The sequence below is a fragment of the Harmonia axyridis genome, chromosome 7 (assembly GCF_914767665.1).
Source record: "Harmonia axyridis chromosome 7, icHarAxyr1.1, whole genome shotgun sequence".
NCBI classification, from domain to species: domain Eukaryota; kingdom Metazoa; phylum Arthropoda; class Insecta; order Coleoptera; family Coccinellidae; genus Harmonia; species Harmonia axyridis.
The window spans coordinates 12,585,197-12,612,626 of record NC_059507.1 but is presented as its reverse complement, the minus strand read 5'-3'; the positions used below and the strand labels follow the sequence as shown (position 1 = coordinate 12,612,626).

Sequence of the window (27,430 nt, the reverse complement as noted above, 5' to 3'; positions counted from 1 at the left end):
AGTAATATCAAGTAGCTTGATATCAAGTCAAGCAATAAATATCTAAAATCAAGTCAAGTCAAGCTCAAGTATGTAATTTTTCACGAGCTTGATTTTCAAGTCAGGTAGTTGGTTAACATGTCAAGCTACTTGGCTTGATGAATCCCTAGTTGAGGACCAAATTCGGTTACTGAAAATGACGTATGCTCTCTCTATCTATGACTATCACTCTGAAAGAATACTAAATGTTGTCACTTGACTGAGTTTTTCCAGCGCATCGATATCCCAGATGCCTGAATCCGTAGCTGGGCATTCCCAGCCTCCTTTTCATAACCTCTCGAGTCCCCGACGGGAGCGACTTTGTTCCCGTTTTCCGTTCCCTCTGTCTTTTCACCGCGACGGATTCTCCAGTTTGTTCAGGCGAAAGGAGAAATCGGCGTCGGAGGGCGGGTACCGACCTTTATCCGCGGTTGTTACATTTTACTCTGTGGGCGCGCTGGATGTCTGTTCGACGGTCGCGGATTCTATGTCTGCTCTGTGAGGCGTGAGTCTTCTTCTTTTGGACTCTTGAACTCGAGTGGTTTTCCTTTGACTGCAAGATACGATCCGAAGTGATGTTAGTTCTGATGGAGTATAACTTAAGTTTTGACGAGTTGGCGGGAATTATTTTAGTGCTGGGAGTTCGAAACAAAATTTTTTTTTCTGGGACTTTTTCTTTTTACAGTAAAGATTCACGGCTTGACTTGACATGTCTTGGCTTGAAATCGAGTCAAATTCAAGTCAAGTAGTATTTTTTCAATGCCAAAATCAAGTATTTATTTATCAAGTACATAGATACTTGAACAAGCAATTACATTCTATCAAGCTAATTCATTGTTAGCATATCAATAAAAAACGATGAAATGAGAAAGAACCTTGTAAAGGGTGTTTCTTTCGAGGTATATAACTTTAAGTTGGCATTACTGTTCAAGATGGTGACCGATTTAACAGCTGTCAAGTGATTTATTCTCAGTTTGGTTTGGCAATTCATCATGAATAGACTCACGCCTGAACAACGCTTCCGAATAGTGCAATTTTATTTCGAAAATAATGTGCCGTTGTTCCCGATTTTCATGAGCGAATTTTGTTTAGCGATGAAGCGCACTTCTGGTTGAATGGCTACGTCAACAAACAAAACTGCCGCATTTGGAGTGAAGCTAATCCTCAAGTGTATTTCGAAACACCGTTACATCCAGAAAAACTGACTGTTTGGTGCGCTTTATGGGCTGGTGGAATCATTGGTCTGTACTTCTTCAAAAACGATGATGGCCAGAACGTTACAGTCAATGGTGATCGGTATAGAGCTATGATTACTAACTTTTTCATTCCTGAATTGAACAATCATGATGTCCAGGAGCTGTGGTTCCAACAAGACGGCGCAACATGTCACACAGCTCGTGCCACAATCGATTCATTGTAAGACACGTTTGGTGACCTCCTAATTTCACGTTTTGGACCTGTGAATTGGCCTCCAAGATCTTGTGATTTGACACCGCTAGACTACTTTCTGTGGGCCTATGTAAAGTCATTGGTCTATGCGGATAAGCCACAAACCCTTGACCATTTGGAAGACAACATTCGCCGTGTTATTGCCGATATACGATCACAAATGTTGGAAAAAGTCATCGAAAATTGGACGTCCAGATTGGACTTCATCCGAGCCAGCCGTGGCGGTCATATGCCAGAAATCATATTTAAAATGTAATGCCACAAGATTATCTTGCGGATTAAATAAATTCATGTCAATCGAATAATCCATCGTTGTTTTATTGCAATTTAAAGTTCTATAGCTCTAAAAAAACATCCTTTATAAGTTGTTTATATCACTATAAAATAGGTAGGTATAACAAAATATATCTGAAAAAAATAGTTTTCATCGATTGACAGCAAATATTAATTTTTCAGACACATATCAATCAGCAAAGTATTACTTTTCCCGCCTAGGCAGCAAAATGATTATTTTCAATGGGAACAAAACATTCGACATTTTCTGACAATCAACATTTTTTGCCACCTCCCTTATTTCTGGAGGAGTAAGTACTTCTAAGTCGCTATCACTATCCATAATATTCGATATTTTTCCAAAAAACTGTCAGATATTTTTTAGCATACTACATTGCATATTCAACTAAACAAGAAAGTAGATGAAAATCTGAGCGTACGCCAATGCGTATCTTCGTGCATGTGTACCCGATACAGTGAAACTGTCATATTTTTTTATATTCTTGGTTTCTTTGAACGAATGTTATCGATAGTTATCGCAGCGAAATTTAAAGAATTGTTTCCGTCTGTTATATTCATAAAACCCATTGGTATTTTTTTCTATACTAAATTCCTGATTGGAAATCCTGATAAAAGCCGAAAGTTAGGTTATTACATTGAGAGTCCCTCGTCAAAAGACAGCTCAACATCATTCTCAATTCTCAGCTCACAAGCCGAAGTATTTACTCTCCTTACTTTTGAAGAACTGTTAGACCTAAGTTCTTATCAACTTCGGTGGAGGAAGATTGGCTCAGTATAGAGCTAGGACTTTTACCTCTTCAGGGAAGTGATTCGTGAGTTCCGAAAATTTCATTCTTTATTCTTGTAAGTACATATAAAAATTTCGGATTCACTTTTATATATTTCCATTTTTGTAAAATATTTTATGCAAATTTTGCTGGTACCGGATATTTAAAAATTCAAATTGTAAAATACTTGTGTGAATATAAGAGGTGTTTGATGGACCTGGGTTTTTGTGCCTTCCATTTGGTGAATTCAAAGATCGGAATCACGACTCAAAACAAACGACTGTGCTCGGGCATTTTGAGTTGTAACAAAGAGGTTACACATAATTTTGGCGCCCAACGTGGGGCACTTAAGGTCTTTTTACCATTCGATCACTAGATCTCTTTCTGGTGGGGGTGACTGTTAATTCGGGGTTGATCATTATCCTCGTTCCGGATAATTCAAATCATTATTTTTGGGATCCTCCCTCGACAATTATATCTGATTTTTCAGTCGGGATTTATTTTTTTTTTCAATTAGTTTTCAATTTTTCCTTTTACCTTTTTTGACTTCTTTGAATTTCTATCGTGCAAAATGTCTCTTAACCTGAATTTTCATTGCGATTGTGATTCAATAGCAATTGTGGGGACCACAGAACTATGTTATTCATATAAGAGTTTTAAATTTCGAAAGGAGCTTGAAATTATTATTTTATATCTTAACTTACCTACCTTTATTCCTTGTATCTCGAATGATTTGGTTTTAGGCTTATAGACATAAAACAATAATTTTTAGATATGAATACCAATGACTGTTAAAATACCAAGCTCCTCAAACATTTTTTCTCTTCATCATTTGCAATAAAGAAGATTAAAAATGATTCCAACCTACCTATTTAATTTGGTAGAATGACAACACGCTACAGGTAGGTCTCTAGTTACTACCCGAACAGTTATACCTAGGTATAATAAACATGCACTAATACGATTAAATGAGAGTTTCGAGATATTTAGGCCAAATATTGCCCTGATTAGCTTAAAACATACCTATATATAGGTTCGATGTGTGAAATAAAAGGTATAAAGTGTTCAACACCGAAATATGTAAATGAATAATGGCTATCGTTATGAGGCTCAATTGTACCTCCTAACAAGAAAATACCGAAGTTAATCTTTGCCATGCTAAAATCCAATACATATTTTAGTTTTATTGAAATTGATATTATTGATATTTAATCAGAAATTGAATGAAAATAATTAATGCATTTCGAAATACGAAACAAAATAGGTTTACTTTCATATAAATAGTTATAATTAATTTTCAGCTATAAATCATTGAAATTAATGACTTCAATAGTGCGAATCAAAATCAGGAAATATGCACTTATACATAATATCCATTTCGATGTGACGGAATTCAATCCACTTGTTGTCACGCACTTAACCCAGCCTACCCGATTCGTTGGCATATCGAATACCTACTTAATTCAGGCCCCCTAGTTCTAACCCTTCCACCCCTATTATTACCCAAGGGGTGAGTGACTCCCTTAGCGATATACAGCGCCTACAAAGAGAATAACATATCTGCCTAGCAAACTCATATAAAGGGAGATAATTCACTTCCTCTTGGTTCATTTAACCTTAATTCATCAATTATGTGCATACACGTATGGTCGTCATTCATCAACTATGTAGATACCCACTGTGCCACGCCAACACCTCATCTGCATAAAGAATCTATTCGATTTCAAATTTTTTTTAACAAATGCACGTACTCGTGCACAAGACGAAGAAAATTTGGAATTTTAAATAGAAATTCATTTGGGATTTTTGAAATGAATTTTTATATTTGTGAGATACAAATAATAGTGATCAATTATAAATTTTATCGTATAATGATCATCAGAGTTCATTCTGCACGACATGAAATTCCAACGGGAGTGTACGTGATGTGCCCAAAACAAAATCAATACACGCGATACAATGTTAATCATGTTGAACATATAGAGAGTAATATCTGATGGACACAAACCCATTTCCAAATAAATCCAGGGGCTCTGTGACAGGTGCAGCCAGAAATAGTCCAATAATGACATTAATTGTGATGTCCAAAATGACGTAATTGGCTTCTATTGTCGTCACACTCCGGATAGGAGTCTACTTCGTAGCTCCGCCCATCTACAACAATGCGAATCCGAATACCTTGCACTAGTTCATCTCCACGGTAAAATCGAACAATTGGCAAAGTAGGCGGGGCGACGGCGGGGAGCCGCGGAGGCGCTGGGCGTGACTAGATATGGTGGGGATTGACAGTGTATAGTCACAGTTTGCTTAGACGCATCTTGGCACGCAGTTGATAAGCAACACTCATGCACTGTCACCTCGCTGTATTCATGTGATTTGGACTATCGTCTTTCGTTGGACACTGGCAGGGCGCGTATTAGTTCAGTGACAGGTGTGAAAATTGACTCTTCGCGAAGTTCTGGACTCGACCTCTCCTAGTGAAGCATTGTAGTGAGAAAGGGGTTGCGCAAAGGGGTCAGAGGGTGTGCGCCGTATGTTTGGCTTGTTGTGTAAGGACAGTTGTCGGCATAAGCGTTACAGTGGCTACTGCACAGCTGCAAGAGGTTCGCTGCAGAGCGAATCTGAGGCCATGTGTTGAGATTGACCTAGTGCAAGGTTATAGGTGAGTCTCAAGATGTTGAATATGCATTGATGTTTAGGTTCGCGGCAAAACTATAATGTTATATGCTAATCTTTCCGAGACCCGATAGGAACATATTTATTTAAATCCTAGCGATAAATATCGTTGTCAACTGATGTCTGTTCGTGTTTTTGCGATGGTCTAATCGTAGCCCCAAGAAAATCGAGAATCTTTGATCATTAGATGATATTTATGTGAGGTTCGTAGTTTTGGAAAAGAAGGATGACAAGTCAAGAAATCACACTTGGGCATAATTTGAAGTTGTGAGGGATTAGTGCTCATTCGGTAAAATATTTGGATGATGTACTTTTCTCCTAGGAGAGAAGTGCAATTTGTACAATTACTTACATATTTATGCAAGTAGTGGACTTTAGCATAATATCATCGCGATTGAGAATATAGTACGAGTACACATAATTTCTTGAACAACTCTTTGATTGAATGTCAATAAACCAGTCAGCACTATAGAACTCACTGAACTGTTTTTCAAGCAGTATCGAATACTTTATAGGGTGTCTATGATATTCGACACTCTCTAAACTAAAGTGTATATAAAAATTTTTATGTGTTCCCAAATTGTTTTTCTTTCGATTTCTTGGATTTCTCCATTTCACAATAATTTTATGTTGATTCATCGCTACTCAACTATTTCAATAATAACGATATGTAGATATACCTACTCTACTATGCTTTTTATGTTTGTGTCCAAGAAATGTCATATTGCTATAGAGGAGCCTTAGGGCAAATATGTAGAGAAAATCAAAGAATTAAACAGCCGATTCCTTTTCGTGAGTAACTAATCTGTTTTTTGGTATGAACTTATTAGCATAATGTCATCGCCATTGAGAAGAGTGTAAGACGAGTACACATAATTTCTTGAACAACTCTTTGACTGATTGTCAATAAACCAATCAGCTCTATAGAACTCACTGAACTGTTTTTCAAGAAGTATCGAATACTTTATGGGGTGTCTATGATATTTGACACTTTCTAAAAATATTCATACCAGAAAAAATCATCTCGATAACGAATATAATGGTGTTCCAAATTTGTTTTTCTTTCGATTTCTTGGATTTCCCCATTTCTCAACAATTACCTATATGATGATTCATTTCGACATACCTACTCATTTCAATAATAACGCTCGTATAAGAATAACGATATGTAGATGTAAGTACCTACCTACTATGCTTTTTATGTTTGTGTCCAAGAAATGTCATCTTGCTATAGGGTAGCCATTAGGGAAAATATGTAAAGAAAAGTACAGCTGATTGCTTTTCGTGAGTAACTAATACGTTTCTTAGTAGGGTAAATGCACTGGTTCTCGACCAGTTAACAGAAACATCGATTTCGAGCACGATTTTTTCACACATAAACTTATCAAATTTTAATGGTGTTGGTTTTCATCGATTCTTTGGCGAGTTTTAAATGATTTGTCATATAATTTTAAGCGTTCTTTCCGCATTTAACCTTTGAAATGTGAAAACATATAGAAAATCTCAATAACCTTCGGTTCTCGACCACGCCGCAGAGTTCTCGACCATTTTTGTGTTAGTTTTCGACCACTAATAATAGTCGCTGCTCCACTTAAAAATTTTATAAAAAACTTTAGAGCGAGATGAGTGATTAGTACTTACTTTCGTACCGTATTATCGACATCACTACCTATCACTCAGATGGGTTTCAGATGAGGTAATCGAGTACGAAACACTCGGAACGTAAAAAAAAATTATTTTGCAAAAGTTTCCACTTTCTATAAATATTTCAAAATAGCAACTCATACAACATTATTTGGTTATTTTGCTCTAAATATCTATTTAGAAACTAATGAGTAAATAAAATATAAAACACCGACCACCAGTGGTCGAGAATTAAGTACAATCAAATTGGTTCTCGACCGCAAATAAATAAAGGGTAGAAATAAGTGTTTCAACGTAAATTCGGTGGTCGCAAACTAATATTCAGAAAGTAGATATATAAATGAATCAGGGTATCGAAAAAAAAACGAAAATGATCCAACAGAAATATATCGGTAGAAATAAACAATTATTGAAGTAACATATTGGTTCTCGACCACTTTGGTCGAGAAATAAAAGATACAAATTTTCCAATACCAGTTCGCGACCGCCGAATATTGAACAAAAAAATATACATTTATTTGCTTCTTGATTGAAATACACTCAAAAATATATCTTATAGTTGATATGGAACAAAATATACACACATAATTCATTTAAAATAAGAAATAATCACTATTTTCTGGTCATATATCAAGAAGCACTTCTCTAAGAGAGGACGAGAAAGAACTCTTTTCTATGATAGACGATTATAAACTAATTTTTAGCGCGAAAACTTTGACCTATACCACTACTATGAAAACTATCTTGGAAGGGTAGAATGGTCGAGAACACGTACCGCGAGAATATTTTGCACTACATGATATATTTTTATTATTATTTTATCTCAAATCGCGGAATGGTCGAGAACCAGTGTCGGTCGGCTAACCAGTGCATTTACCCTACCTACTTACATTGTTGCTCCTAACGATAAAAATATCCCATCAATCATATATTCTTGCTCCTTGATAAAACCGATTGAATAATCTAAAAGTAAACAGAATCCACTGAACCAGTTCTCCTGAATGGGTTTCATTAAAAGTTCCGAGGGATCTTTGTTCCAGAATAACGATTATCTTCGATCTTAGACGCCTACAGATATTATGCACGCTTTGTCGAGTGTTTCTGCGAAAGCAAAACTTGAACCGAGACTTTGTAAATTTCGATTTGCATCTTGTGTGTACGTTTATTATGACTGACAGATTTGCGATAAATAAACATTCAGGATTGTTACATTAGAGAGTGAAGAGGCTGTATTGAGATCGTTCCGGACTTGGCATGCGATTTTGAGGGGATGAGTGGGTTCACGCACACTTCATCAGAATTTTGTAGAAAACGCAGATTAGTTCGATTCCGGTCCTGTTGGCACTTTTGGCCGGAATTTCAAGAAATAAAAAAATATTTAGGTATATGATGTTTTTAGTTTTATACTATTTTTAATTCATTTGTCTTCATTCGAGTTTCCTTGGTACAGTTTTCAGTTGCATTTTGTAGTTCCTTCGTGAGTTATGCCATTATATTAATTTTATACGATAATAGGCTAGATGACAGTAGTTAAATTATGTTGGAAGGACTCTAAAAAATAACTCAGTCTTTATTTACCTAATTGGGGTAAATATGAATTTAAACAGATTAAACGTATGAATCAGGATGAATGATGATCCCATACCTAGTATAATATTTTATTTTATGTCTATGCTATCAACCTATCTAGTGCCTCCGAGAGTGCCGCTATAAAGTTTTGTTGTTATTTCTGCTGGTATTTCTATTGATTTTTGTATTATTCAATTGTTGTTCGCCGTATTCATGGTAGTACCTCATAGTGAACCAACATCCAGTAGGTATATTTTGTTGACTTTCTTCGTTCAGCGTAGACATAAAATGCACAATGAAAGGTTATTGCAAGATTTACTTAAACGTTACGTAATAAGCTGACGCCATGACAACCATGAACGTTTAAGCGCTAGATTCAAATCAGATCTGAAAAAGTGCCATAATGTGATTTATAATGGCCGAATGAAAGATTTTTCAAAATCTATCATTTGGCCTGCTATTCTGTTCATCCTAATAATTTTATAATCGATTTATTTTTTCCTTTGAATTCGATAAATTGTTGTCATGCAGGTGTAATGGATTTGCTGAAAATTGTAAAGTTTCTTCAACGCTCGCTTCAACGGTTTTGTGCTGATATTGTAGATGGAATAAATTTCGTTGCAAGTTTTCGGTTTTGAAAAAAAGGAAACATTGCCAGAATGAATATTTCACAATAATTGAGAACTTTATCTTTTGCAATTAGCAGAGTCGTAAAAGACGATAAAACTGTGAAATTATGGCAGATATCCTCAAAGAATCACCTCCAAGAAGACGAACTATAGAACTCAAATTAGGCCTACTTTCCACGGGTCCGATCGACTCCATATTCAATAATAATTATCTTCGTTTTCTCTAATTGTCAATTAGAATTCACCGTTAATCTTTTCGTTCCTTGTATATATTTAGTTTCACACTGTTATTAGATGCCGAATTACCTTCGACCAAATTTCTTCGTGTCAAATAGACGCGCAAAATGGGTAAACGTCTAGTCCAGATAGCGCCTCATCAGATAGACGGAAACGTCTACTAGTTTCAATTTGTTTAATTAGGAGCGGCAATTAGCGGAATGCGAGTTCCGAACAGAAAAAAAAACATGATTATAGATGGTTCGAGAGGTGTAGTTGGTACCAAAGTGGTATACAAAGTGCGGCTTGTTAAAGAGGTGAAGACGAAATCAATTATACAATTCGTAAAGATGTAATTAGGTGTTTAGGTGGAATCAGCATAATTATCGCAAAGGCGGTTTTGGATTGGTCACTTCCGCTGCGGTAGGCATCATCGGACTTTCGTGTTGGCGCTTATGGAAATTTCTTTTGTTGGTACTGTCAATGCATGTGGTCTTTTCGAGGTTTGGTGTTCTTTGTTGACATGATTGGTTCTCAAGAAATGAAGCTGCTTTTCGGTTCATGGCATTCTTATAAATATCTCTCGATATAAATAAATAAATAGCAATATAACTGATATTCCCGGCTCTTCGAAATAGAGCAATCTGCCTAACAGAGGTTTTATAGAGTTTTTTTTTACTAGGCGCCTACTTCTACCAATTGTTAGGACAACAATTTCTCTTGAAATTTGCAGATGGTATAGGGAAAAAATTTTAACAATATTTTCCAAAAAGTATACGTTAACATAGATAAAACCTCATCAAAAAATTTGTCTACTGGTAGGTACTTCTATAGGTGTAGTTGATTCATAGTATTTGTTTACAAATTTTGTCATTTTCTGTCATATGAAACAATTTCACCTAATCATTCAAAAATAACACTGATTATTTAACTCATCGTAACGAATACCAACTTGAGCATAGACAATATATTTCGATTATACGAACTTCTTTGTTTCGCGAACTTCGTCTCGTGAATCGGTGTATAATCGAATATTCTCTATGCTCTTGTGATATTATATTTGATAATTGCATTAAGTGCATTTATCAATCACTGTGACAACACAATTGGGTTTGACAACTTCATTCCAAATAAATTTCAAATCGTCACGTTTTAGCAATGCATATGTTCAAAGTATAACAAAGTACAAAAATGCGCTAATCAAAGAAAAATTCCCAGAAATACAACAAACGTTCACAAATATATTTGGGGAATATTTATGGATTTTTGCTGCCATCGAGAATATGAATTGAATGAACATAGGAGCTTAGAAGAATTGCTGTTGATACTAAAAGATTGGGCGGTCAATATGAGAAAGAAAGACGGGACCAAATATAAAGAAGCAACGGTGAAGACAGTGTGGAACGTTTTGTGCAAACTCTTGCAAAAAAGTATTATAATGACTATAACATTATGATTGATCCGTTTAACAATATAGTATTTAAATCAGCCCGAGATGCCCACGATGCAATGGTAATAAATCATCTTGAGTAGAGAACAGCAACGAATCTAAATGTTTAGCCAAATTTTAATAAAGTCATAAATTTTTTAGTTCTACGTTTTCTGCATTGCTTTTCTACGAGCGTTTTGGTGGTCTTCCTGGGAGTCTAGCGGTGTTGTGCTTTCCTGATGTAATTCCTTTTTGGGTAGTCAATTATCTTCTTGGTCTCCCTATTGTCTTCGTCTTGTTCAGGGATATCACGTTTTGCAGCCCGCAGATTTCTCTATGTGCCTAATTTTTCTTATATTCGGGTGATGTATATCCTGTTATTATTTCTCAGAATTAGCATCTCTATTCTCTATTGTTCTAACTTGTCTCGGTTTGAGGATTTTTGTTACCTACCGATTGTCATAAAATTATCTCGTCTATTATCAATGTCTTAGGGATATTACTACTGACAATTCTCATAAAAACGTTAACCAGTGCATCAATTTTATGAACATCAGCACCATCAAACCCAACACAACCACAGTAAATACCAAACCAAAAACGGGGTAGTAAAATCCAAAAAATTCCCCTAAAACCGCGCCGAATCTCATGGCGTGGGCCGTATTTAGACCGCTTCCAATAAAAATGTTAATTTAGATTGCATAATATCGGCCCCGGTCCATGCCGATTTGCATATCCCCGAAGAAAGAGATCTTCGAGATCTCCTCTCGGCTTAGGGTCATTTTCGTAAAAGTGAACAACCTCTCTCTACGAACCGGTTCCCCTCGGAAACTTAGCATAACAATTGTCCATCCGCCGAGCTCTCCGAAGACTGCTTCCACCGACGAGCTGTTAATTTTGTAATTACGGTCCACGACAGGGGGAACGGTGGAAGCTGGAATTCGGTATTTTCTCGAAGACGACCAATTAAGAGTGAAATTCCTGCGTTATCGGCCGAGAGCTCGCCCTGGGAAAGTTCACGGGCGAGAACGCGGTTCCGAAAAATCTCGGATTTCGTCGCCGAGAACGCGCCCAGTAGCGGCACGTTGGACGTCTTTTATATACCCTTTTTTCATCGATTCGTGACTCGATATTTTTATTAAAATCTTTTTACATTGAAAATTTTATATTTTTCTCCTCACTTGTCGAAAAAATTATAAATCATAATGTAAAATTGGCTTGCACATCTCCACTGGAATATTAGGATTTTTCCATATTTTCTGCTGGAATGTTCTATGGTTTTGATAAAACACGAAATTTGCACGAAGCTTGAAATTTTCATTGTATATACAGGGTGTTCCTAAATTGGAAGAACAAAGGAAATTTAAAGATTCCTTCCATAATTTTAAGCAAAAAAAGTCATTTAAACATGGGCGCGCAAACGCTTAGTTTTCGAGATACATGATGTTTCTTGTGGTGATACTTTTTTGTAATGATTATACCAGTTTATTGGATCTTTATTAATTTTCGCTACAACGGTAAATAAGTACCAAAACTTGTAATCAATTCATTCATCACAGTTTACTTACTGGTTCTTCATGATAATTTTCCTGAAGATTACTAGAGACTTGTTTGACAGTTTTTTCTCGAGATCGGTAGCGACAAAACTAACAAGAAACTAAAAAGTGTACCTAGTACTGGACCAATGTTTCTTCTAACGTTTTTCAAAACTACCAGTGGTCCATCAAATAAAAAGGTTCTGGAGGAAAGAAACAGGCACTGTTCCAGAAAAAATATCACCCTGTATATTTGAATTCAAAATCAGCATGTCACATGATGAAAACTTTAAATTGGAATATCTTGTAAAGACAAGGTACTATGAGAATGGTCCCACGAATCTGTCATTTTGGTTTGTGCCTCCAATTTAGGACGACCCTGTATATTCACTTAAAATCTCAACCAAAATGGATCTATAATTGTCACATGATTATTGGATGTTTCATTTTCAATATTTTCTTGAATTTTCTAGGGTGCTTAATGTGTAAAGAATTGTAAAAGTTAAATCTTAAATAAATACCCAGATAAACCAAAGTTATCCAGAATGGACTGAAATGGGCTTTTGTCGCAAAAATGATAACAAAACTTCCTCTATTTCCAGTAGACTCGTAACCAAATTTCTTTCTTGGAAGTTTCTACGTCTCAGAAATAATTTGCTACATTTTTTTAAATTTTTGCTCGATATTTAAGCATCGATAAATAAAGAAATATTAGAATTCAGCTTCATAGCTCCCTCATCATAAAATAAACTTTTTTAAATGTTTTTTCGTGTCTACCTCAAACTATTTCAAAATAAACTGGCAAGTAACGAAGTTTTGCAATGAATAAATAAATTTGATCAAAATTGCAATAATTGTATTGATTACCCTGAGGAAACTTCATCCTATTACATCTTCCCTATTTCACTCCAACAAAATCTATATAGATATATTTTTAAAAAATATATTTCTATCGAAGTTTGCCACTGCAAAGTTAGTCCCCTGTTTCTGCGAACTATTATAATTTCAATTATATAAAGCTTTATCTCTCCGTTTCTGTTGTGTAAGACCGCACTGATGATATGATGAATGTGCCCTCTTGTGCCTCCTTTATAAACAACGTCATGTGTGCCGTTCTAAGGAAGTCTACATCCGTCGTCCCAAAGATATATCATCTACTATTCCGATTCCCTGTAAGGAGTCCCACTTTTGTTCGGGGAACCGAGGAGACCGGGGAAATAAAGGATCACTGTAAATAACATCCATACGAGAGCATCACAAAGGAGCCGGTGCTATTAGATGCTAAAAGAAACTAGTCCTAGATTGGTAAACAATGCTCTGGCGTTTTTTGAGTTTATGTTTTATTAACTGAAATCGTTTGATGAGAATTGATCGTTGTGTTGGATCCATTAAGTTTTATTTGGTCTGAAAGAAATTTTATGCTATTCTGGTAGGAAATAATAAATCTTTCAATTTTATATATCAATACATAATACGAGCTATTCGTTTTTATTATCAACTTATAATTTAAAAATTAATTTTAACAAATGAAAATCGCATAAATATCTACTTAATACACTCATGTAGTTTACTAGACATAAATGTTATAATTAATTTATTAATTAATTACACAGGGGAACAGCTGTTGTGGTGTCGAGGTTTTTTGAGCTGATTCAATATCAATTTGATGTCCTGAATTCAAATAACTTATTTTACCTAGGAGCTCAAATTCTCAAGATATACAATTTTAGAGAAATATAAGTTACATTATTTTAACTCAAATCCGTAAGTGTAGTAAACAAAAGTAGATACGATATTTTTAATTTAGTTATACAAAATGCAAACGAAAATACATCGAAGAAATCAAATAGTCCCTTTTTAAACTCCAGCAGTAATCTGCCATCATGTGCATGTCCCATCTTTCTTGGTAGCGGTCCTCCATAAATTTAATATCTTGGTGAAATCTTTCACGTTGTTCCTCAAACATGTCTCCTAAATTTTCTGGAGAACGGTCTAAGTGGCTGTGTAAATAGTGTCTTTTAATACTCATATTGCACCCTGAAGATTTGAAACTATTAAGCATATTGTTAACTATTTCAACATAGTTTTTAGCTTTATGTTTGCCTAGAAAATTTTCTACAACTGCAACAAATGATGTCCCAGCTTCTCGTTCAACTTGATTCATTGAAATTATGAAGACAGGATCCTTAATTAATTGTCTTATTTGTGGATCGTCGAATATCCCTGCTTTGAGTTTTTCTGTGCTCAACTGAAGCATTTTTACCCCTATATATACAAAACATGACCCATTCTTATCAAAAACCTTTAAAATTGTTTCATTAAACCCAACTTTATATGTAACGGAGGAAGTATGATTTTTTCTCTTATTTACCCGAGTTAGGAGATTAGAAGAGTTAGTTCAGGTACCTGATAGGCAATGGTTCCACTATTCATAGATTCACCTGAAACTTACTTACAATTTAATTTAATTACAGACTGACAATAAAACCATTGTACCTACATTAATGAATATATAAAAATTTTAGAACTCTCATAAAAGAATATACTGAATGAAACCCACATTGGTAGATAATAATAATAATGACTTTATTTTCACAATCATATTTTTTTTACAGAACATTCCCTTCAAAGAAGAAATTATTAGTGAAAAAAGGCGGCGTTCAGTAATGCACTGAGTCCATATCCTGTTCAACTCAAGATAAGTTGATGTATCTAAAAAAGTAGAGCTGATCAGTGGCGACACTAGGGGGAGAAGGGGGGTCACCCCCCCCCTAGAATTCTATTGGCCCCCCCTAAAATTTGACATACTAAGGCTAAAAGATTTGCAGAACTATAATTTCGCTTTACTTTGAAAAAAATTTTTTTTTGTTGCCTTGTGTTATTAGTTTTGATCTTCGGAAGAATTTTCCGTTATTTTTCATCACAGAATCACCCCTCAATTTTGTCGGTGTTATTCAGATACACCCTGTATATATTCTTTTTTTATTTCGAGAGGGGGGGGGGGCATAACTCCCTCTGGTTGCGGTCTTACAATTTGGTTCTACAAGGTATGGCATAGAAAGAACGGATTCGCCACAGTAAGAGAGCGATAAATATTTCGCGAAAAACAACCGCCGAAGACAATCGAACCGTTCGATCATCATCCGCGCTGTCCGTTCGACCGCAAACCGTTCAATACCGTCACCAGCCTCCTACCCCATAAATAATTCCGATTCATTTCCATCTTCCGGATCTATAAAACCGGCGTTCTCGAAACAGCCTCACATAAAGGGAAATTATGATCGATCAATCGTGCCGTATTATGTCCTCCCAAAGACCGGGGATCGCTTACTCCAATCGACCGTGACTGGATATGATGGGCCGGAATGAACCGTGCCCGAATGGCAGAGTGGGGAGGACACCGCTCCATAATAATTCAACGGTGTCTCCTGTTTTGTTTGTGTTTTAAGTTTCGGTTTTCTACGTCGGAGATCATCAAAGAGAGTTGTGGTGGTTTTCTGTTTGTTTGGCGAGCGTTGCGACGGTCTTGGATAGGGACGCTGGAAGGGGTAGCTGCTTGCTTCAGGAGGGGTTGTTTGGATTACGATTCTGTAATATTTTGAGGTTGATTCGTATTATCTAAACGTATCGTTTGCAAGAACGAAAAATACATGTGGTAAGCTAGATTTCACACTCCTGTCTTTTTTTAAGCAATTTGGATTGTTTATCTACTGCTGAACGTGAAGAAATTGCACTAAGTACGTTTTGTGCATTAGGGACATATTATAGTCGACATAATCGGCCACCTGAGTGTACAATTGGTAAGACAGTGTGAACGTTCGAAGAGGCTAGATCTGTTACTAATGTCTTGAGGCCTATATACATAATCAAAGTGAAAGTGTTGAAGAAGATTTATGCATTCAATCGACGCGCACAACTTTTGGACATCTCTTACGTCACGTTCTGGAGTATGCGTGCATCTCCGTCCTTACCAGGTTCAGTTGACACAAGAACTAAAGCTAGCTGTCTATGGAATGCGTAGAACAGATGACGATTGGGTGTTTGAACAAAAATGTTGGTATGACGATTTTTCGCATCGAATATTATCCAGGGGGCCAAGAAAATCCTCATGTAACTGCTGGGAGTCCATTACAAACACAAAAAGGACACTGTCTAGTGTGCAATTTGGCCTGGTGGAGTGATCGACCCGCACTACTTTGAAAATTAAGGTGACACTCATAGAGTAATGAACACAGATAGAGGGAGTATACGCAATTTTTACATGTCCCCAACATGGTTAGATTACGATGTCGTATTGTGATATATTTTCAAATCCACAATTTCATTATTATTATTAGAAGCTGAACAAAAATTTCTGGGAATCTTGACCCGAACTTGAAGTGGGGCTCGCATGTCCATTCTGTATGCAAAAAACTAAATAGCTCCTTCTATGATATATGTAGAGTTAGAAATAAAGGGTGTTTTTTTAAGCTATAGAACTTTAAATTGCAATTAAACAACGATGGATTATTCGATTGACATGAATTTTATTTATCCGCAAGATAATCTTGTGGCATTACATTTTAAATATGATTTCTGGCTCGGATGTAGTCCAATCTGGACGTCCAAAATATCGGCAATAACACGGCGAATGTTGTCTTCCAAATGGTCAAGGGTTTGTGGCTTATCCGCATAGACCAATGACTTTACATAGCCCCACAGAAAGTAGTCTAGCGGTGTTAAATCACATGATCTTGGAGGCCAATTCACAGGTCCAAAACGTGAAATTAGGCGATCACCAAACGTGCCTTTCAATAAATCGATTGTGGCACAAGTTGTGTGACATGTTGCGCCGTCTTGTTGGAACCACAGCTCCTGGACATCATGGTTGTTCAATTCAGGAATCAAAAGTTAGTAATCATGGCTCTATACCGATCACCATTGACTGTAACGTTCTGGCCATCATCGTTTTTGAAGAAGTACGGACCAATGATTCCACCAGCCCATAAAGCGCACCAAACAGTCAGTTTTTCTGGATGTAACGGTGTTTCGACATACACTTGAGGATAAGCTTCACTCCAAATGCGGCAGTTTTGTTTGTTGACGTAGCCATTCAACCAGAAGTGCGCACTGCGTATCATCGCTAATGGACGTAGTGCGCGATACTTATTGCGCACAGATCCATTATTTTCGAAATAAAATTGCACTATTTGCAAGCGTTATTCAGGCGTGAGTCTATTCATGATGAATTGCCAAACCAAAGTGAGAATGAATCACTTGACAGCTGTTAAATCGGTCGCCATCTTGAACAGTAATGCCAACTTAAAGTTATATACCTCGAAAAAAAAACACCCGTTACTATTGCCCTACAGTCACCTATAAATGTTTACTATAGTCATACTATAGTCACAATCGAAAGTTTCGCCATTCGGATTGTCTGCATCCACGCAGAGTCCAATCCTCTTAAAAGGCACCGGGACGCCATTGTCCAGCGTCGATCTGCATGTCCGCGAACCCGCGTCCCGGAAAATGGAACGGGGATTATCCTGGATGCTGCACGTATCCCGGAAGGTCGGTCGGACGCCGCCGGGACTCTCCGAAACGGACGGACGGACAGACAGACGGACGGACATGGCGGCGTATCGTTTCCAATTATTGTCGTTTGTGTTTGTGCATCAGCGTTTTACTTTGTGACCGGGTTTTCAATTATACACCGCTGAATGGATCCATAATTATTATGGGGCAGTTTCGGTTCCCGTTTGTTCCTTTGTGTGCGCGGCAACACCGCCGCCCCCACAATGCGCGTATTGCGGACTGCTATTCGACGGTTTTTTCCTGAATTTACTTGATTATTTTGCGATGCCTTTGCGATTTTGGTTGATTATTGATATTGGACGTATTATACATATTGGTTGTGGAAAGTTTTCAAATTTTACATAAAAGTTATTAGAAATAATGCTGAGGTGAAAACTACGTCTGAATCAGAATTCTGATTCAAAAACACAAACCTATATTTTTTTAATGGAACACCATGTATATCATTACTTCGTTGAATTCGTTATTTTTTTCCCTTCAAAATGATATTATGTAGGTAGGATGTTCAATAATGATAAAAAAACACTAAATCATCAAATAATGACGATTTTTTGTTAATGGGCAATGGATTTCCCATATAAAAGAAGAATCAATAATAATAACAATAATTCATAGCGATGACAGCTAGATCAGATTGGCTTTTTTCCCTCCAATGCCTACTTGATAAAACAATGCTCCCAAATACATAGTAGCCATAATAACAACAAGGATGTTTGTATCATCAATGACCTACTACTTTTAAAAATCAAAAGTAATAATCCTCTTATTGAAACATAGGAAATTCATGGCCCATTTACAAAAAATCTTCATTATTTTATGTTTTAGTGTTTTTTCAACATTTCTGAACATCCTAGCTAGATAGTACTTATTATACATCATTTTGAAGTGAAAAAAATGACGAATTCAACGAAGTAATGATATATAGGGTGTTCCATTAAAAAAAATATAGGTTTGTGTTGAATCTTCAAAACCATACCCCGAAAAAAAAATTGAGTACGCCACTGGATTCTACGCAGAATTCTGATTCAGAAGTAGTTCTTACCTCAGCATTATTTCTAATAACTTCGGAGATAAAGGAGGGGTCCCAAAAGTATCAATTTCCAAAATCACCCTGTATCTCTTGAACGGAAACAGTTATGCAAAATCTGATTAGACCAACTTGAGTTTCACGAAAAAGTAGGACAGGAATGTGAAACCCGCAAGGCTCTATCTTAAATAACAAGCGAGAAACCTGGCTGTCTCACCCAAAATGGGATGCTCTGTACTTATTTGAAATTTCATGGGGGGTAAGGAACATATTTTTCTGTATGCATAATTGAAGAAAAAAAGCCTGATCTAGATTAATCTCATTTATTGAGGAACATAACTGCTATTTCTTAATTCCTCTTCGCAGACATGCAAGTCTTTTTTTATCGTTCCAGGAGATTTTATGTATGGAATACTAATTAATACACTTGTTGCATAGAAAACTATATCTGAATTACTAATTACTTTTCTGAACCGCAAACTGCATTTCTCAGATATACCTACACTTTTGGTTCATTATTTCTTATAATAATCCTTTAGAATCGTCCAAGAGAAAAACATTTTCTAGCTCTCCCTGAAATTTCCACAATTTCATTTTAGAATCTAAAGAAAGATTCAGAAAGTTAGTCTAGAGCTTCTCTCGGAAACTTAATGAGCTTTCCATGAAATTGGGTACAAAAATTGGTTATTACAACCGCATTGATTTTCTTAGCTTGAAATTGATAACCCAAAAATCGAGAAACCAAATTCTAAAGAGAAAATTTTTGAAAACTTGACGACCTATCTTCATGGAATCAAAAATTACTTCCATGATGCAATAATTTTCATCGCAAAGTCTTGGCCTCGATGGTTTCGGCCTTTTGAAAAAAATTAGGTTTTAGGCAAGGCGAAAAATAATCAATTATAAATTCTTCTAATCCTGCTATTAATTTACGACAATAACCTTAACACTACTTTTAACGACTTGGGTACGGAAATATATTTTTAAACCCAACACCACTAATTAAGGTACTCCGAAACACCATCTTATGATTCAGAGAACAGTGTCCTCTACATCTTGACAAGACTCAAATCTCTTCATCAATCATGTTAATTCCATATCTCCACATCTGTCCGAAATACCAGATAGGTGGCGAATATTTCAGAAGATTCCCATGTCCTCCGGAGTATCTGTTATCTCCCAAGGCATTATATTATATCATCCGGGCATCTTTTGTACCTTAATTGTGAAGATGTCATCTTCCACATTAATTTTTATCGGAGACAACAGGACACCTTAGACGGCCCGAACGTATAAAATGTCTGAAAGTATAAAAACACGAAATAAATCCCGAGGAGGAGACGTAATCTCTTAAATAACAGAATTCTTACAAGGTCCATTATCGTACAACTTCCATCTTCATTTGAATAACGACTTTTATTTTGTTTTTAATACTGCCAGAGAGTACTCTTGTGAAATTAATTATGTGCATAGGGACTTTTCCGTTTGATGTTCGAGAGATGCCTGGCAGGAAATTACAATACTTCATTTCTTGGAACGAGTTCTGTCCCGCTCTATCGATGGATTCGATGTCAAAGAAGTCCTTCCCTCATACGCTCACGGATCTGTAAAATTGGGAGCGAGATACTTCATTTGATCGAGCAGAAAATATGTTGGTCCTTCGAGCGCGGATTGGTAAAATAAGGATGTTTTTGTAAACGTGAATAAAACACACTCTCATTTAGAATATCTATCAAATGTTCATTTTAATATTAAGTTTAACCTTGCCAGTATGTGTGGACTACAACATCATTCAAATGTCCTCTCCATGATCTCCTACAGAAAACGACCCTTGAGGAAATTTTTCGATGACTCTCTGGCACATTTCGGGCAATAACTTGACGAATGTTGGTTTTCAGATCGTCAGTAGTCTGAGTATTATCGGCATAAACACGATGCTTCGCATAAAATGACAAAAAAAAATAGATAAAGACGATAAAGACAATACAATAAAGCTAAAAGTGCTGGAACAATATCTCTTTCAATTCCATATCATTAATTTCAGGATAAAATATCGGTAATCATTTGGCTATAGTGATAAGAATTGACGGTTTGTGTGACACCATCTTAAATTCAAAAGACGTACAGGCCAATCACACAACTAAACCAAATTGCATCTCTCAGCAGTTATATGACGAATTTTGACTGCCCCATATGCGGTAATTAGGCTTGATTACATAGCCACCGAGTGAAAAATGTGCTTCGACGCTGAAGAAAATTCGATGCAAAAAAATCGTCATCCAAACGTTCTGGCTCAAGCACCCAAATGAGCCTATGTTCTCCATAGCTGGCTCAAGTTCTTGTGACTATGTGAACCTTATGAGGATGGAGATGAAAATCTAGATGCAAAATACGCCATAGGGTGCCGTAAAAGAGGCCCAAAGGTTGTGCGCGGAATCGATAAATGTGGATCTTCTTCATACAGCAGCAATATTTTCGGTTGAACTTGTATATCTACGATATACAGGGTGTTTCCTAAACATGCGGCAAAAATTCAGGGGGTTGTTCCTTGGACTATTTTAAGCATGTTTTGTCCTTGGATGATTTTTGAAAAACCTCTTTGTTTCGAAGATACAGGGCGAACAACATTTTTCATATTTTTAAAATTAATAATAGTTTAAATAAAAATGCGTACCGCACTGTGTTTACTAAGTAGGTACAATTTATTTTTAAATTTGTTTAACAACATTCCAATTACTAAAAACGACTTAAACCCCTTAGATTATTTCCTATGGGGCCATCTAAAATCATTAGTTTATACCACTCCAGTAGAAAATGTGGAAGACTTGCGAAATCGGATCATTGCTGGATGTAACTTAATAAGAAATGATCCTGGTGTTTTTGAAAGGGTTCGGCAGTCAATGAGGAGAAGATTGGATGCTTGTATGCTGGCTAGAGGTGGTCATTTTCAACAGTTTTTGTAGGTTGAGTTGAATTTTCATGTAATTTTTCATAATAAAATGTTATTATCTGAAATTTTGTTTCCCCTATATCTTCGAAACAAATAGGTTTTTCAAAAATCATCAAGGGACAAAATATTCTTAGAATAGTCCAAGGAACAACCCCCTGAATTTTTGCCGCATGTTTAGGAAACACCCTGTATAGGTCTTAAGACATCAGTCACATGTCAACAAACAGGGAAACTCGTTTCCCCTTAAGAATGCATAAATAATTTATTGATCAACTTTGTCCATTACGAGTTCAGTCACCTTGTTTAAATTTGTTAGGAATCTCAAATTGTGCGTAAGCTCTATAAATTAACATCGTTCTTCTTTTCAACTTTACCATCAACAGCTACGATATATAAGTTGTTGAGATCTCATTGTGGTCGATTCTTCAGAATGTTACGATTATTTTTATAACCCTCTGAAAGAACCAGTCTTAATTGGGTGCCGACAGGTGATACACTTTTTAGCCACTCCAGGACGCCAGACTATTATTAAAATATGCATGCAGAGATACATAATACTAATATATTGCAATTTATCTACGTCTATATAAGCGCAAGAATTCATAACAAAAACTCGTCTACATAATAATTTAGTCAACAAGCCTCAATAAAATCAAACGAAACGGCAAAACGTAAAAAATGGCGTGCAGTGCAGTGGCTTAGCAGATAAAACATGAGTACCATTACCAATTAAGTATATCAAAATGCCCGGAGGTGCGCAACATTTGGTACCATTTATCAACTGTGGTCTTCTAATATGGGCAATACTAGGTGCTACCGGTTTACAGCGCCAGGGAAAAATTGAGACATTAGCTGTTACCAGAATGCAAAATAATGGCTGCAGATGCAATGTCGCATGCGTTCCCACCTCGGGTTGGTTTTTGCGAGCTTGTTCTGGGCAACAGGGGACTGTCATTTTCGACCAAATGTCTGTAATTTTCGAATTTGCAGACGAAATTGGCCGTGTACATGTTGTATCCATTGTTCGGGAATTTCAGGTCAAATTCAATTTTGTATGTGAGACTTGAATTTTTCAAGTTTGTATGAGGTTCATTCATGTTACCTGAAGAAGTAATTTTATGATGAAAGTTCTAAGTTTTTAATGAAAATGATCGAAAAATCCTTATATTCAGGCTGAATTTTCTGTTGATTCTTGCTATTTCACTTAGGGATTCACAGCTTGGCTTGATATTCAAGCTACTGGACCCAAGCTCAAGACAAGAAGCTTGAGGTTGACTTGAAATCAGCTCAGAAGTTTTTCAATGTTGAGTCAAGTATTCATTTATTAAGTACTTGACTTGAGATTGAAAAACTACTACTTGACTCGAACTTGAGTTGATTTCAAGTCAAGCTCTAGTCAAGTAGCTTTAATATCAATTCAAGCCGTGAATGCCTAATTTGATTGCATCACTTTTGATTTCAAGTCAAGCTCATGTCAAGTAGCCGTGAATCCCTATATCAAATAGAGCTTGAAGGTTTCTCAGCCTACTATTTTTTTTTATTTTTTTATGTTTCATAGCGATCTTATTTCTGTTTCCATTTTGAAATAATTGATATTTTTGGTTTTTCTGCACAATAAGTTTCAGTGTTTTTTTCCAAGGTTCCTTCTCATTTCACCATTTCTTATTACTGTGCACACTAGACAAGAAAATGCTAAAAATCAAGTAGCGTGATAGAATGTAGGTACTTAAAATTAAGTAGCGTGATAGAATGTAGGTACTTGATTTTTCAAGTACTTGATGAATAAATACTTGACTTGACTTGAAAAACTACTATTTGACTTGAACTTGACTTGATTTAAAGTAAAGCCAAGTAGCTTGAATATCTAGTCAAACCGTGAATCTCTAGTTGATCCTGTCCTCCAGAACCAGAACAATTTCAAGAAGAATATAGGGTTGTCCAAAAAGAGATTCAAATTTGAATTGCCCGCTATCTGGGTAGCTGTCACTTTCGAAGCTGTCATCTTTTGACATGCAACTAGGTTTTTCCCAATATTAAAATGAAACCTCTCATTAGAAAACCCTAATTATAGATAAACTAACAGACATCAATGATATCATATATGAATGAACAATCGCTCGTATGCTGCTGATGTTAAATTATTATTATTATTATAATTAGATTTGAATCAAGGACATGGTCCTGTGAGATTCAATATACATAAAGAGCATTACAGTCATACAAGCAGTTGGGCACAAGAGAAGTACATAGCAGTGTTTAACAGACATATAGAAACAACATTAGTGCTTTTTTCGATTTTTTCTCATTACGCCAATAGAAATGAAGGAAACTAACAATGTTGTCAACTCTGGGGAATCTTAAGTGGTCCAATAAATGTAAAAATCGACCAGACGAACGCTCTCCTCTGGTCAACGCAGCTCCGATAAATCTAATGAAGTCATATAAGCCTGATGATTATCGCCATATGAGAAACTTCCACAGAATTCCGTTGTAAATTAATGACCACTTTTAATAGCTCGTAACGAATACCTTTCTTCAGAGAGGTATTACTCAGCTTAACCAAAATTGCGAAATCGGATTCCGATTGTGCCTCGGATACAACCAGGTTATTAATTACAGACCTGTTGGTGCGCTTTTACCATTTTTATGCCATCAAAGAACGTGCTCTGATTGATACAACTGGTGAGTTTGGTGACTGCTTGTATGAAAAAAATGGTCGGTCCAGAGTCTCGGTTACTACAAGAGCTAATTAAAAATTATTTGGTGTGAAAACCAGTGTCTATCCGGAATTGATCATCTTTCTGAAACTTGTGTCCTAAAGTCCCAAATTCTGTTGAATTTGTGAAAACATGAGTACGACTCGCTTGGCTTGATTTTCAAGCTACTTGGCTTGAGTTGACTTGATTTCAAGTTAAGCTCAAGTCAAGTAGTAGTTTTTCAATCTCAAGTGTATTTATTTATCAAGTACTTGAATCATATCAAGCTTTGTGATTTTAGCAGTATCATTGTGTAGTGCCACATCAATAAAAAATGATGAAATGAGAAGGAACCTTGCAAAAAAAATTTTTATTTATTAAACTTATTACATAAAAGAACCGAAAATATTAACTCTTCTGAAATAGAAACATAAATTGAATCACTATAAATCATAACAAAATAAAAAATAATTGAAAAATAAAGTTTCTTAATATTGAGAAACCTCCAGGCTTTGTTTGCATTCATTTCATCCAAGATCTAAGACACATGAGGCATCTTATAGATTTGCCGCTGAACCTATTGCGGGTTTTTGTAACTGTAAGAGCAGCTCTGGAAAATTGTCTTTGAACAGGAGCTGAAGATGCTGGTGTTGATAAAAAGTCCTTAGCCATTTTTGCCAAGTTTGGAAAGATATTTCTGACACTACCAAAATCTACCAATAGATTTCATAGAAATGTGAGGAAAATACTAAAGTCACACTGACGAATGTTTCAGTCTCTCGGCGCTCGAGGAATACCCTTATTTAGTCGAAGCGCGCACGAGATTGCAGAAATATATGCCGTGCGACGCGTACATATCAAGCTCAAGCTATGTCAAGTAGTTTGATATCAAGTCAAGCAATAAACATCTCAAATCAAGTCAAGTGAAGCTCAAGTATGTAATTTTCCAAAATCTTGATTTCCAATTCAAGTAGTTGGTTAAAATGTCAAACTTCTTGGCTTGATGAAACACACTCTACACTACACTACGGCTGGAATTTTGGACGTTCATATGAGACACCCTGGTATCCATAATATGAGTTTCGTTAAAAGAAAATTTTCTAATTTTATTTCGTCGAAAAGTTTTGATCCTCAGTTCGTTGGCTTTGTTTCCGATCAAAAAGGAAAGGTTCGATACTCCTCAGAACGCATTTTTCAATTCTGTGAGATTTCCAATTATTTCTTCAGAAAAATGATTCCAAAATTGGGAAATCCCTCATATTATGGGAAGGAGATTTTAAAATGAGAACAAATATCCAACAAATCTAAGTTTGCATAATAAGAATGTTCGTGAGAATCATAGATCTTCCTCTCAAGTTTGGTCGAATCAAGAAAGTACAGCAAGCATAAATTTCATATGATGCTTCAGCATAATTGCAAAAAATTGTATTTTAAAAAACTTCATCACGAAGAATTGCTTATGATCAGATTAGTACCTCTCAGTACATTTTATTGCTTTCTTTCACAAATTATTTAAAAAAATAAAATTCTTTATCTACGATCAACATTAATCGATGATTCAAAACCCTCACTAACTTATTAGAACCAGCAACCGACAACATGTTCAAAAATTAATACCTTTTCTCGAAATTCCTGCTGACCCGACTTAAGAGCTGCTATTTTCTCATGTCAAGAATAAAAGCTATAGTTCCCACTCAATCCCTGCGGACTTGTTGAAAAATGCATTATCCTTCCACAAACACCATCAATTTTCCAATGCTATTCCACCTCACGATAAAAGGGCCTAAAATATAAAATGCACCCTCTCTAGTAGTCGCGGTCCCACAAGTTGGGGTGGTTCGAGTCAACCTTGCCAAGGGGTGGGGGGTGGTTGCTGCGTTCTTTCACGTTTCTGCGACAGACACTTAACCTGATTTATTGGAGCTGGGTCAGTGGAGAAATCCGATACATGTGTGGGAACAATGATAGAGACAGGACATTATAGGGAACATTTGGGGTTTTCTTGTGAAAATCAGGTGGCACATGTGTGCAGGCTGAGGTGCAGGGTCGGAGGTAGGGCAAAGGTTATTTTTTCGTCTATAATATCGTGTAAGAGAAAAATTTTCGACTGGTATGAAAGATTGTTGCTTCGGCAAAATCCATCAAGGACTGGAGTGATATTGTTAGAACAAATGTCAGGGGTGCAATTATATAAAAGCCAGAAACTTGAATAAAACTAAGATATTGTACATAACTATTTTACTAAATCAAATAAAAACACCATGCTGAAGAACAAAGAAATTAAATTTATTAACCACTAGAAAATAAGCTAAAATTTTAGCACTTTTATCATCATCAGCCTTCTTTCGTCCATTGCTGAACGTAGGCTTCTCCCATCTAACACTTTACTGAATAAGTCCCGGGCATTACCAGTAAAAACACATTTTTTTTTTCAGAAATTCCAGTTAATTCGTCAACATCGTCAGCTACATCATAGATTCATGTACTTCAGCTCTCCTCTAACTTTTAGATACCTTTTTTGTCCCTGCTTTCAAAATAGTCTTCAACTTCAGCAATCACTTCTACTTTAGAGCCAAATTTCTTTCAAATTTCAACTTCAAGCATAAAGTATGTGGAGATAAATCTATGTATTAGCAGAAGTAATGTGAACATTATACATTTCAACTTACGATACAAGAGAACAGATACAAACCTCAGCAAAAACTCTGTCTCCCCTTATAGGTGTAGTGACTGGTTTGTGTATACGTTTACAGAATAAGCTGACATATTTATATTGAAGGGCTTCCTCTTCATCCAAAACAAAATCTTCTCCATCCATTCTCTTCACCAACGATTGACGACTTCATAATTAAATCCTAAAACAAAAAAAAAGAAGCAGAAAGGAGTACTAAATATAAATTTTCATTATATTGATTTGATGTTAGCGACCCATTCTAAAAAAGATTCTCCAACTGAAT

At 36.0% G+C, this 27,430-nt stretch overlaps 1 protein-coding gene across 3 annotated transcripts in view; it reads left to right on the top strand.

Annotated features, from left to right (window-relative positions):
- The window catches only part of LOC123684156 (transcription factor SOX-13), a 295,003-nt gene that overhangs the window by 156,588 nt on the left and 110,985 nt on the right, over positions 1-27,430 (top strand). The window contains exon 1 of one of the 3 annotated variants that reach the window (XM_045623311.1): positions 4,834-5,190. The exons of the other annotated variants lie outside the window; for them this stretch is intronic. The gene's annotated coding sequence lies outside the window, so the exon portion shown is untranslated. Of the gene's footprint in view, positions 1-4,833; positions 5,191-27,430 lie in introns of those variants that run through there. 3 annotated transcript variants of the gene reach the window in all.